We start from the raw sequence: 12,043 nt of genomic DNA, 5'->3' as shown, positions 1-12,043 counted from the left end.
TTGGTTTCACACTAGATCATATTGTGTCACGGAATTGGGTGAAATCTTTAAGGTCTAATATAAATGTGTATTTCCCCTTCTAAGGGTCGACTTTGTAATAATTTTATGTAAAAAATATTTTAGTGCATGGTTCCTCATAGTTAGACACCATGGCTAAAATATTTGAGAGTGGAGAAATTATTAATCTCCTCTAGAGTCAATTAATTAATTTTCTAGCTATATTAAATAAAAATCCTAAGCCAGAAAATGAATTAATTTTGAGTCAAAAAATAATTATAGAGAAATTAATTTCTCTCCAATTGGAAAGTAATAAAAAGATCATGAATCAAAAAGAAGTCAATTTTTGGAGGTCCTCCACCAAGGGAAAAATGGATGTTTTAAGAAAATTTGAACCCTTGGACCTCAGTGGTTAAGTCAAAGTCAAATTTTTGAGGAAATTAATCCAAAATATTAATTTGTGGGTTAATAAAAAATGTGTTTTAAGAAAAATTCGAATCTTTCCTCAAAAATTAAAATTCTACGGTGGAGATTAAAAGATGATCAAGTTATTTTCGACGATCTAGATTATTTTGACGAGGATCAAGCCAACTAACTGTTATTTTCCACTTTGAGGGATTTCCCTATATAATGAAGCTATCGAGCTTCTATTAGATATCTTTGAATGGTCTCTAGATAAGAAAAAATTTGTAACGTTGGTATTGAGATGTTGCTCTGTTGGGAACATTTTTTATCATAATAGAAAGACTTTGGGGCTCAGTTCATGGTGTTCCTCTTTTGTTGATTTGGTATGTGTTAGTTACGTGTGATCCTATATTGTGCTAAATAGTTTTTCGAATAGTTATTTCATTTGTCGGTGATAAGAACATTCTATTGATACATGTTATCTTAGGTGATCTGATTCATCATATGATCTAACAATTTTATCTTGAGAAAATTATAGAGATTGACTCCAAGTTTACACACTGTGCGGAAGAGCCGAACTTGTTTGGCTCCGAGATTTCGTTGTGGTAATTAATTTTGTAGAAGGGTTTTGGGCAATCTATCTTTCGAAATTATTCGTCCATTGTCATTTATTCAAAAAATATTTTTCAAAATTATTATTTGTTCTTGAGCTAAAAAAAAGAATTAATTTGCTAATGAGAGCTTGTAAATTAATTTGTAAATATTTGTAATTATTTCTCTAGCCCTTGTTATTTTGCAACACTTGAGTATTTGGGGTTTTATAATTTTGTATATATATCTGGGATTTGGTATTCTTTTATTCATTTTGCAGGTGATAGCTCAAGGGTTTGAAGTAGCAAAATTTTATGGGCTACTAATCCAAGCAAGGAAGGCTAATATAGGCCCTTAACAGTAACATCTAGCCTCCCTAGCTTCCAACAACTCAACGTTCAACTATAAAAGGGAAGTCGTCCAACATTTTGAAGTGATTATTGGCATTTTGTTGCGAATTTTTTGTGTTTGCAAGGATTTCAAAAAAAAATAGGTCGTCCTCCTCCTCCGCCCTACATAGCTCTCAGTGGCCTTTCCAAGCCCTCGTCCCCCCTCCTTTGTGTTGATTTTTGTAGCATCCGATGTGTTCTAGCCATGAAATTTTGTGGAGAGGCTAGAATACATGTATTCTCCAAAACCCAGAAATCATTTCTAGAAATTCCACCTAGAGATGACTTAATTAAAATTATCAGCTTTTTTAAATGATTCCCTAAATCTAAACTTAGGAAATTCGGTTCATTAAAGGGTATTAATTAAGTCATGGTGAGAATCTTCTAGAAGAAGACATGGATTGACTTCTAGTTAATCTTAGCCATCGATTATGTTTTAATCTTGGCCATTGGTGCTCCAACAAAAGATTATAAGAAAAGTCAATAGGTAGCTGGAGGACACACTAGGGTAGATACTCAGTTGCTCAAGCAAATCGATTTTCTCAGTGGTTGAAGTTCGGCAAGAGAAAATCGAGCCAGAGAGTGATGAGTTGCAGGTGGGAGAGAGAGGGCATCAGCATAGTCTGAGAGTGTAGGACAAATCTAGAGGAGGCCGCACAAAGGAAGGACGCAGGTCAGCGCAACAGAAGGGTTGGCGCAAGACCCACACAGTCACTGCGTAGAGAGTGACGCAAAAGGGCCAGCAAAAGAGGCAGGAGGTCCTCTTCGGGGTCAAAAAAGTGTTGTGGAGTGTGAGAAATTCACCAGTAAATTTCTCTTAGTGACTCTTCCTCTATTTTGTCTTGTACAAAAATTATCGCTAAAGATTAATAAAAGAAACCCTCATCTGTGGCACCGGTTTTCCCATATTGGGTTTTTTCAAGGACAATTGTCCAAAAATAACTGTGTCATTGTGGTTCTATATGTGCTAGTATTTTCTTTGTATTATTTTCCAAGGAATTTTATTTGTGAAGGCGGCAGGGTATGTATTTTGATATTTTTTGTAGAAAACTGCAAATAATTTGTTAAAGTAATTTAACAAATAGAAGAAATATTATCAGTTACTGCAATAGGATTCAGGATCACTAAATTTTCACACTTTGCTTGGTTGGAGCCCCGTAAGGGGCTTTTCCCTAGGTCATTAGCCTTTTAGGCTTACCAAGAGCCCTTTTTAGGGTCATAACCTTAGGCCGCGGCACTTAAGGGGCCTTGGCTCCCTTCCTTTTCCTTGGCCGCAGCCTTGGGCTGCTTCCTTAAGCCCTTGGCCCCCTTCCAAGCCCTAGTCACAGTCCCTAAATGGACTTTCCCTTAGCCGCAATCCCATTTAGGGCCTTCCCTTGCCCAGCGTCAGCCCTCTAGGGCTTGAGGTCAGCCCTTGTGGACTTTTTCTCCTTCGTCGTGCGCCTATTAGGCCCCTTCCCTCTCATCATTGTCCTTGCTTGGTCCTTCTAGCCTTTGGTTTGCCTTTTATAGCCCTAGTGTTGCCATTTCCTAGCCCTAGCGTCCACGTCTAGCCCTCATTTGGCCATTCTTCAGTCATTGTTTTAGTTTGCATGAGTATTTCATCTCTAACATTTGGTTTTTCAGTCATTCTACAGCTAACTTGGTGGCTGTAGGTAGTCACGTTCATTGGGAGATTTTCTAGCTATAAGGCTACTAGGCCTCTTGGTTTGCTCTCTAATCCTTCATTCTCATCATTGTCGTCATATTGAATTCTGAAGCATTTTATTACAACAGTGTATTTAGCAGTGTTGCACACATCGCGATCGGGATTTAATCGGCGCCGGGAAAAAAGCGGAAAAAATCGTTAAAATCGGGAAAAAATCGGAAAAAAGCGGGAAAAAATCGTTTGGCACAAATTGGAAAAAAATTGAAAAAAAATGAATATTTTTGTGCCAAACGATTTTTTCCCGCTTTTTTCCGATTTTTTCCCGATTTTTCCGATTTTTTCCCGATTTTTCCGATTTTTTCCCGATTTTTTCAAAAAATCGCGATTTTTTCGATAAAAATCGCTATAAAAAAAGGGGCGATTTTTTCGATAAAAATCGCGCTTTGAATCGGCAAAATTAAAAAATCGCGATTTTACGATTTTATCGCGATTTTATCGCGATGTGTGCAACACTGGTATTTAGGGCCTAAACACATTTAAGATAAGCCTAAATTTACAAAATAATTCACCCAAGGGCCAAGACATCAAGAGTTAATCTAAAATCAAATTGGGTGCATATAAGTGAATCTTTGTGGACTATGGGTTAATTTCCAGATCTGATATTTTGCTACAGCCATATAATTTCACCTACCACAGTGATAAAATGACATAATCTTGGCATAATAATCAATTTACAAGCATATTCTATCATTGGCAAATTCTTGGCATTGTTTAGGCTTGTAGCCCTTGGCATCTTTGATCATTTCTTGAAGGCTGTCATAATAATTTGAGGACTGATATACACTGTATAAAGGTCTGATATAAAATTTACAGTGGTGGAAAAAGATGTTGGAGGTCATCTAATTTCCTTTGGCATTTGTTCCTTGCCTCTTGTGCATGTCATGTTCCTTTTTTCTGGTTTCCATTATGGCGTGGTCAAGATGGACTTCCATGGTTGGAGACAGCTAGGTCACAGGAGCAAGTTTACTCCATCAGCAGGCTCAGGAGATTCTGGAGGGGCTTTATGGGGTTTTGAGGAGTTTCTTTGGGATCTAATGGTATTCGCTTGGCATATTCCATCATCCACACAACTTGCCTTTTGTTCTGTTGCATTCCGACAACTTTCGGAAAACACGGTTATTATTGTGCCTAAATTAATTACGCTTAAAGTGGCATTCTAAGAGGAATAGTTGATGGAACACCTGAGCATAATAGCTTGTTAGAACCGTAATGAGTAAATCTACAGGATGGAATGGTTAGTGGGGATTTTCAATTGCCTGAGGAGGCATGGTGGCCAATTTACCATTTTCCCACATTAAAAGGATATTTTAATGAATCAAAAAGAGAGAAATGTGCTCAATGATTAAAATAATAATAAAATAGGAGCTTCTAGAGGGGTCCATCAGATCCATAAAAAGAGGAGAAGGAGGCCATTGGGGGACATCTTGGATTTGAACTTTCTTCTTGTATGAGAGGTTTGATAACCCGGTTCTCTACTTCATTTGTAGCCCCAAGACGGAAACCCTTGAGTGATTCAATGAAATTGAGCGAGTACCCAACTCTCCTTGGTGAATTCATCCAGAATTCACAGGGGAGCTTAGTAGTGGCATTTCAGTTCAGTTTTGGAGGGCTAGCACAACATTGGAGTAGATTCTTGAGCCTAGTATTCCATCTCAACAATTTTGTTATATCAGCATGTAAACCCCAGTTTTCTATTATAATAAAGCTGAGATTATTTTGTTCATTGTATTATTGAATTGCATGCACTCTATTTGTTATATTTTATATGGAAATCTTTTGTTAAATGAGTGGTAATTTTTTATGGCGTAATTCTAGTTGGGTTAAATTTCTGCAAAATTAGTCAAATATCTCATTTGGGATATTACAGTGGTATCATAACTATGCATCCTGCCAACCTGAGGGTTTATTGCAAAGCACATATCTTTATCAGAGGAGCCAGATCGTTACTAAAGAACACTTTATGGCCAGAGTTTATGTTGCAAAATTGTCGCACCTATAGAAAATGCTCTACAATTTCATCGGCAAATTATTTCAGGTTTAATAAAAATTTGACAATTTGGTGAGCGCATGCATTCAAAGGGTCGTATCAAGTTAAGGCGCTAAAGGGGCCAAGAAATTTTATTAAGCCAAAATTTATTATTTTAAAAAGGGGTTGATTTTTTATAACTATTTGAGCATGAAAATATTTTGCCCAAATTTTATTACTGAGGCTTTGGGGTCGTGGAAAAATATAAAAAACAGAGCCATGTTTATTAAAGGCTTGTTACCCACTTGCACCAATAATATTGCCGAATACAAAGCTCTATTATTGGGACTTGAAGCTGTTGGAATTTCTAAGTCTAACCCGTTAGAAATTCTGTACTATCTGGTTTATTTCACCTACTTGTTTAATTACTTAACAGTTATTTACCATGTAAACACTGAAAAATAAACACAAGTACAGTATCAACATCTACAAATCATCAACTGAAAGAAAACAAGCACACAAGTGACACCGTTATTTTTGGACCAATGTCCCCAGAAAAACCCAATGCGAGAAAACCGGTGCAGTTATTCAGAGGGTTATATTATTATGCAGTTTATCTGAGTATATCTGGGTGCCTAACCAGCTCACCCGACAAAGAAAAATACACGGCAGCCATACTTCTATATTCAGAGACAGGTATTCAAAAAACTTGTCCCATGAAACCCTCTCTGGCACAATTGAAGCTCAGCGCTGGCCCTTTTGGCCTCTGCATCAGCGTCTTGTTGGCCTGCGTCAACCCCAAGAGTCTCTACATCAGCCCTCTGAGGCACTATGCAGCCTCTGGGAGCCTCTACATCACTCCCTCTGCCTTTTTCATGCATGACGCAGTCTCTCTGGGCTCTACGCTGCCACTGTTGGGCTTTGCGTAGCCTAGACTAGTTGTTGCTCTCGCTTTCTCTTCTTCTATGTTGGTCTCCCAGTGTTGTCTCTGCCTCTCTGCGTCGTACTCACTTCCCCTCGTTGTTGATCACTGATTCAACTTTGCTTAGCAACCCCGCTCTAACAAAATGAATGACTGATCACTCTGGTGTATCTTCCAACTAACCCTCAAGCCTCCTCTTATACTTTTCTCGTTGGTCCTTCAATGGTCGAGATTAAATCTCTAATCAATGGCTAATATTATATTTGGCTTGATCCATGACTTTTGGAACCTTCTAACCCAATTTTATATTAATACCCATTAATATTTTATTTTTCCTAAGTTTAGACTTAGGAACCCCATTAAAAATATCAATTATTTTAATATCTCCCAAACTAGTTAGAATCTGCCCAAACCATTTCTGGGTCTTGGAGATCTCATGTGCTTTAGCCTCTCCACCAATTTTCATGGCTAAAGCACATCCGATGCTACCCCAAATCAACAGAAGCAGCCCAATCAAGAAAAATTCAACAATTATTCATAATAGGGGATTTTGACCTAGTTATCTCGCAAATAAGGGGAACTTTTGGTACAAAAGATGAGAAATTGAAGCCTTATAGAGAAAGGATCATTCACATGATTAAGGGCTTTAAGGAATTATCTTTCCGAGCTCTAGACCGATGCTTAAACGACATGGCCAATGCTTTAGCCATGTCCGCATCCACTTCCTCAATCATTCGTAGTGCTATCTCGAAAAAAGGAAAATGTATATAGTTGATACGATTCATAGACCCTTTGTCCCTGATTATGAAGATCACTAGGCTGTTTTTGAAAACGACCAAGACACAAGAAATTTCCTTCAAGACCATCAAGACCCCTTTAAGAGTGATCAGGATATAATCAATGGGCAACATTTCAATAAGAATGACATTAGCATTACCAAGCATCATAACCAAGAGTTACCTAATACATTAGACCTCAACCTAGGATCCGAAACTTCTCCCCAAATCATCAAAATTGGGAAAAATTTATCCAAAGGGGAAAGGGATGAACTCAAAAAGTTGTTAAGAGAATTCAAGGATGTTTTCGCTTGGTCTTACAATGATTTAAAGGCCTATAGCCCCGAGATCATTCAACATACCATTCCTCTCAAAGAAGGGGCAAACCCTGTCAAGCAAAATTTGAAACAAATAAATCCCAAACTTTCTCCCCTGGTCAGAGAAGAACTCCAAAAGAGAGTTGATGCAGGAATCATTACCCCCATATGACACTCATCCTAGATTTCCAACCAAGTTCGGTGTTCCCGACAAAATCTTGACTGACAATTCTAAAGCTTTTGACTCCATGGCTCTAACATCCCTATGTAAAAAATATGGTATAATATTGTCACATTCATCTAACTATTATCCTCAAGGAAATAGCCAATCTGAGTCAAGCAACAAAAACCTCATAAAAATTATCAAAAGAACTATTTTTGATCATTAAAGGGATTGGGATAGCAAGATCAAGTATGCCCTCTGGACTGATTGGACATCTATGAAGGCCTCCACTGGATTTAGCCCATTTAAATTAGTCTATGGTTTGAGGTCAAATTGCCTATCAAATTCCAGTGGGCCATCCTTGAGTGCCTAAAATATTTCCCCGATCAACAAGATGCTATACAATCCTATATTCACCAAATAATTGAGAGCAAAAAAAATAGGAGGAAAGCCCTTGACCAGCTTGGTCATAGTCATGATAAAATGAAAGTTGTTTTCGACAAACACACACAAAGCAAAGCCTTCAAACCCGGTGACCTTGTGCTCCTATGGAACAATAGAATAGGAGAACCCTGCCATGTACAAGAAATGAGGCAACTTATGGGTAGGCCCATTTAGGATAAGTGACATGGTAAAAAAGTACATAGTACCCATCAAGGTTCAGGATGCTTCATTTTTTTTCTTTTTTTTCTTTTCTTTTCTTCTTTCCCTGAACCTTGATGGGTACTATGTACTTTTTCATACCATTTAGAAACCCCTGATGGAGAATCCATTCCCCTTCCTATGAATGGACAACTCCTAAAGCAGTGTTACCCCGAGGGCACTTCACATTGTACCATATGCATGTTAGAGTAGGATGCATTGCATATTGGTTTTCTCATTAGAACTAACATCATATGATATTTCCCATGGTAGAATAATTGCATTTAGATTTAAATTTGCATATTTTATTTACTTTTATGTTGATTTTACGGCCTAATACTAAGCATGGGTGATCATAAGACACCACAAAAACATGTTGCACCGTGTGCTTGGTCATTGATATGTGCAAGTAACACGTCTACCGTAACCAAGAGATTATTGGTGTTCTCATGACTTCTCGATCGAGTAGCTTCGCACACTTTTCCAAGAGCTAATGTCCCAGTTGGAGCCAGATGTTATCCACCCTCTATGGGTAGTATATATGGAAGGAAAAATAATTCCTAGATCGTCTTCATTCGGCAACCCCTTGCAACCCTCAGATAGATCGATGTGCCATTTTCTCCGCCACCTAAACCAACCATGTGGTCCCTCGCCGTCTGTTATGAATGTATGTTTGAAGGTGAGCCTCCCAACCCCAAAGGTATGGCTTTTCATTGGTATAATTAAGTAGTTTTCCTTACTTGTCATGGGCACTTTGGGGAATGAACTGGTGGGGGGATTCGACGGAAAGAGTGGGTTAGGTTTGTATTCTTGTCTCCATTGCTCAATTTCGTGGTTACCCTTGTATCATCGTCCCATTGGCTTTCCTTTACTAGCCATTAGCTTTAAGGTTGGCACTACATGGGAAATCCCGATTTTGGTTGTATGGTCCCGCTTCCCAATACCACCCACATTGCTCCCCTTCCACTCATCTAAATACCATTCATCTCTTTTCCCATTCAAGTCCACATAGGATTAGCCTCCCCCTCCCCTTGTCCACACCTTGGGTCGGCCCTGGAATGATGCCCCGAAGGTTGATGTAGCTAAAAATAAAGTAAAAAGCATAATTTTGCCACTCTCAACACAAAATGTACCACAAAATGCAAAAGATGGTTGGGACATACAACTTTAGCACGTGGGCAAAAGCCAAACATGAGCTCTACACCTTATTCATGGCCACCACCCTAGTTCCTATGGACCCTAGATGAGCCCCCTCCATCACTAAAGAACCCATGATTGTCCCACCCACTAAAGGGAAATGAACATCCCCACCACAAAGGGGGTATCCACTGCTATATATTACATCTCATGCTCTCCATCCCCTGGAGCCCTGAGCAAGTATGAAAAAAAATCAATCAAAGGCATGAGGCATATGAATAAGGGTGGAAAAAAAAAATTCGGGGTAACTCATGTACCACGATTTTCTCCCTCGTACATTCATATACCCAGGTGTAGGCTTCCCTTGTTATAGCTACCAAATGTACCGCGACATGTGGTTTGGATGCTTCCTTTGATCCCCACTCCATTCCATCATTATATCATATGCCACCAACTTCTTAAAGGATGTACTATGCACATGCCCTCCCCTTTAGAGGTTGAAACCACCTAATAGGGTCCTTGGTTAACCCCCCTTTTGAGCTTGTAGACACTTGTACTTGCCAAAACCCACTATGGAAGGGCATGCCACCATGAAGTGCCTCATTGATCCCTATAACTTGTAAGCATTATTACTTGATTATTCTAATGATTTGTTGTATTGGAGGGCAAGGGGACACATTGGATCTTATGCAAGATTGCAGGTGGATCTTCATTTAGGGCTTGGTCTCCCTATAAGGGGTCCTAGTCCTCCAGAGGGCCACATTGGCACTTGTAAGGCGAGCATTGAGAGCCATGGATCTCCACCATAGCAGATATTACTTCATGGATCCCCAACAGTGTTCATTGATTGCTCATGTTCCACCTTTTGGATGAGGATGGTGCACCTGGTCCACCTTGCCCAATCGGCTCCACAGTTGCACCAAACACTTGGCAGATGTTCCAAGATGCCTCTTGCTACAAATGGAGGGCTTATGTCATCACCCCGACCCTTATAGATGGTTTACAGGCATATTTGATCCATTTGGAAGCCCATGAGGTTGTCCTTGTGCCCCCACACCCACTTGGGAGCACCACAGGTTCTTGATTGGATAACAAGGGGCCAACCGCTTGTCCACTATGTTTGGAATCCTTCTCTTCATCATGGCACCCCTTTGACTTCATCAGGCCTCCTCAAAGGCCCAACGACATCACTTTGTTGATCATTCGACCCTCTTGAGACACTTATCTTTACATTATTGAGCTATTTGGTGGACTTGTCACCAAAGGTTTTGTTATTATGCACATTATTTTATTTTAGGGGCCAAATTAGGCCTAATTAGCTAAATCGAATTCATTAGGAAGTGTATAAATAAAAGTGTGATGGAATCATTTGATCATCATCACTTGGATTGATCATATTCTCTTGAGAGATTTTCGCTATTCTCTATGGAGGACGAAATTGGATGGATGGGTGAATTTTGACGTTTGGATCTCTTCATTTTTATCTTGGAGCTTCTATGTTGACATATGATGATTGGATATACTTGTTCTCACATGTAAGTGCTCTTTTAATGCTATTTTGTCATACTTTTCTATGTTACCGAAATGATGCTAAGATTTTCACTATACTAGGCCGAAATTTATCTACTTTCTTGTGTGAAAGGATATAAAATTGTCTTTTATTAGCATTGCATCATGTTATGGGCCATCTTTGAATAAGTGACTGTTCCTAGAGATATATCATTGAAATTTATCTTAACAAGTCATCACATAATGCACATTGAAGTATAAAGACCTCGAAGCAGTTTTCCTCGTGCACTGATTGCCATGCGAAATTTTTTTAGAGGCCTCCTTGACTAAATGAAACCACCCTAATTATTTGAATCTTCTTAACTCAATTTCTCCCAAAGGAATAGCCACTAGTCTTCCACAGGTGATCACCATAAATCATCTTCTTTATCACCTCTCACTCTTTCTTCTAGGTCTAGCCTCCATGTTAGGATATTCCGACACATAGGATATAGTTAAGTTCAACTTGGTCTAGTATAGAGTTAGGTTAGAGTTAGGTTAAGTGTGTTTCTTTACCGTTGTACATTTTGTAACTTACAATCCGACGGTCACGATATGTAGTGATCCGACGGTTCACTCTCACCTCGGTATTACCGACACTTGATCCGTGGCTTGACACCCGATTGGTCCATGAGTTCTATTTAAAGCGCATGGAGGGTCATTGTTCGGGTAATCTGTGCATGAGAGAAGCTTATGTAAATTTTCATTCTTTGATTAATAAATTAATTGTAGTACCCACGTTGGGACAGGCCGTGGACTGTTTCCCTCCTTGCACTCTGAGGGTTTTAACCACGTCAAAAATACTGGTGTATTGATTTGAGATCTGGTTGTGAGCGGTGTCCTTTTGGTATTCTTTCTGTGGAACTTACCCTGTAAATTCCTACATGGTATCAGAGCTATTTGAGGGCCGCGTCCGTTGGTGATCCAAATCTGAAGCCGGTAGAACTGCATGCGGCTGTCGTTTCCTAGATCTGCTGTTTCTGACTGCTTTCGGGCCGAGAGGACTGCTCTGTTGCGTTCGGAGCATCTGTTCCAGTGAGGAACCCCTTTCGTTTCACGCGAAAAGGTTTCCGGTAGCCCTAGCTGCGTCATTTTTCAGATCGGGAGGTATACAGTGTTTTTTTGCAGTTTACTGTTATTTTCTCTCTGCTTATTTCGGTCTCAGTTTATTTAGCCTTTTTTTTTAACCGGATCTATACCTTTCATTTCTGCGTATGCTCTTTGCCCTGCGACTCTGTGCGATCTGGGCAAATCAGAAACAGAAAGGAAGGATTTTTCTCATGCGTATGCTCTTTTCCCTGCACCTTAGTGTGATCTCGGAAAATCAGAAACATTGAGAAAAATATTTAGTTTTTTGGCTAAAGCTAACTTTGAGATTTTTTTTTTTAAATTTCTAGTTTTTTGGCTAAAGCTAACTTCGAGCCGCAAGGTTCGTTTTTCTTTGCATATTCGTGTTGGGTTTTGTGTTTTGTGTTTTGTAGG

General features: G+C 39.2%; 1 protein-coding gene across 8 annotated transcripts in view; it reads right to left on the bottom strand.

Annotated features, from left to right (window-relative positions):
• The window catches only part of LOC149257211 (uncharacterized), a 571,530-nt gene that overhangs the window by 277,910 nt on the left and 281,577 nt on the right, over positions 1-12,043 (bottom strand). The gene's annotated exons all lie outside the window — the stretch shown is intronic.

Source organism: Pinus tabuliformis, chromosome 6, assembly GCF_031772625.1.
Source record: "Pinus tabuliformis cultivar Carrire ecotype Pingquan chromosome 6, CPIR1, whole genome shotgun sequence".
Lineage (NCBI taxonomy): Eukaryota > Viridiplantae > Streptophyta > Pinopsida > Pinales > Pinaceae > Pinus > Pinus tabuliformis.
The sequence above is the reverse complement of the archived record's forward strand: the minus strand, read 5'-3'. Positions and strand labels throughout refer to the sequence as shown.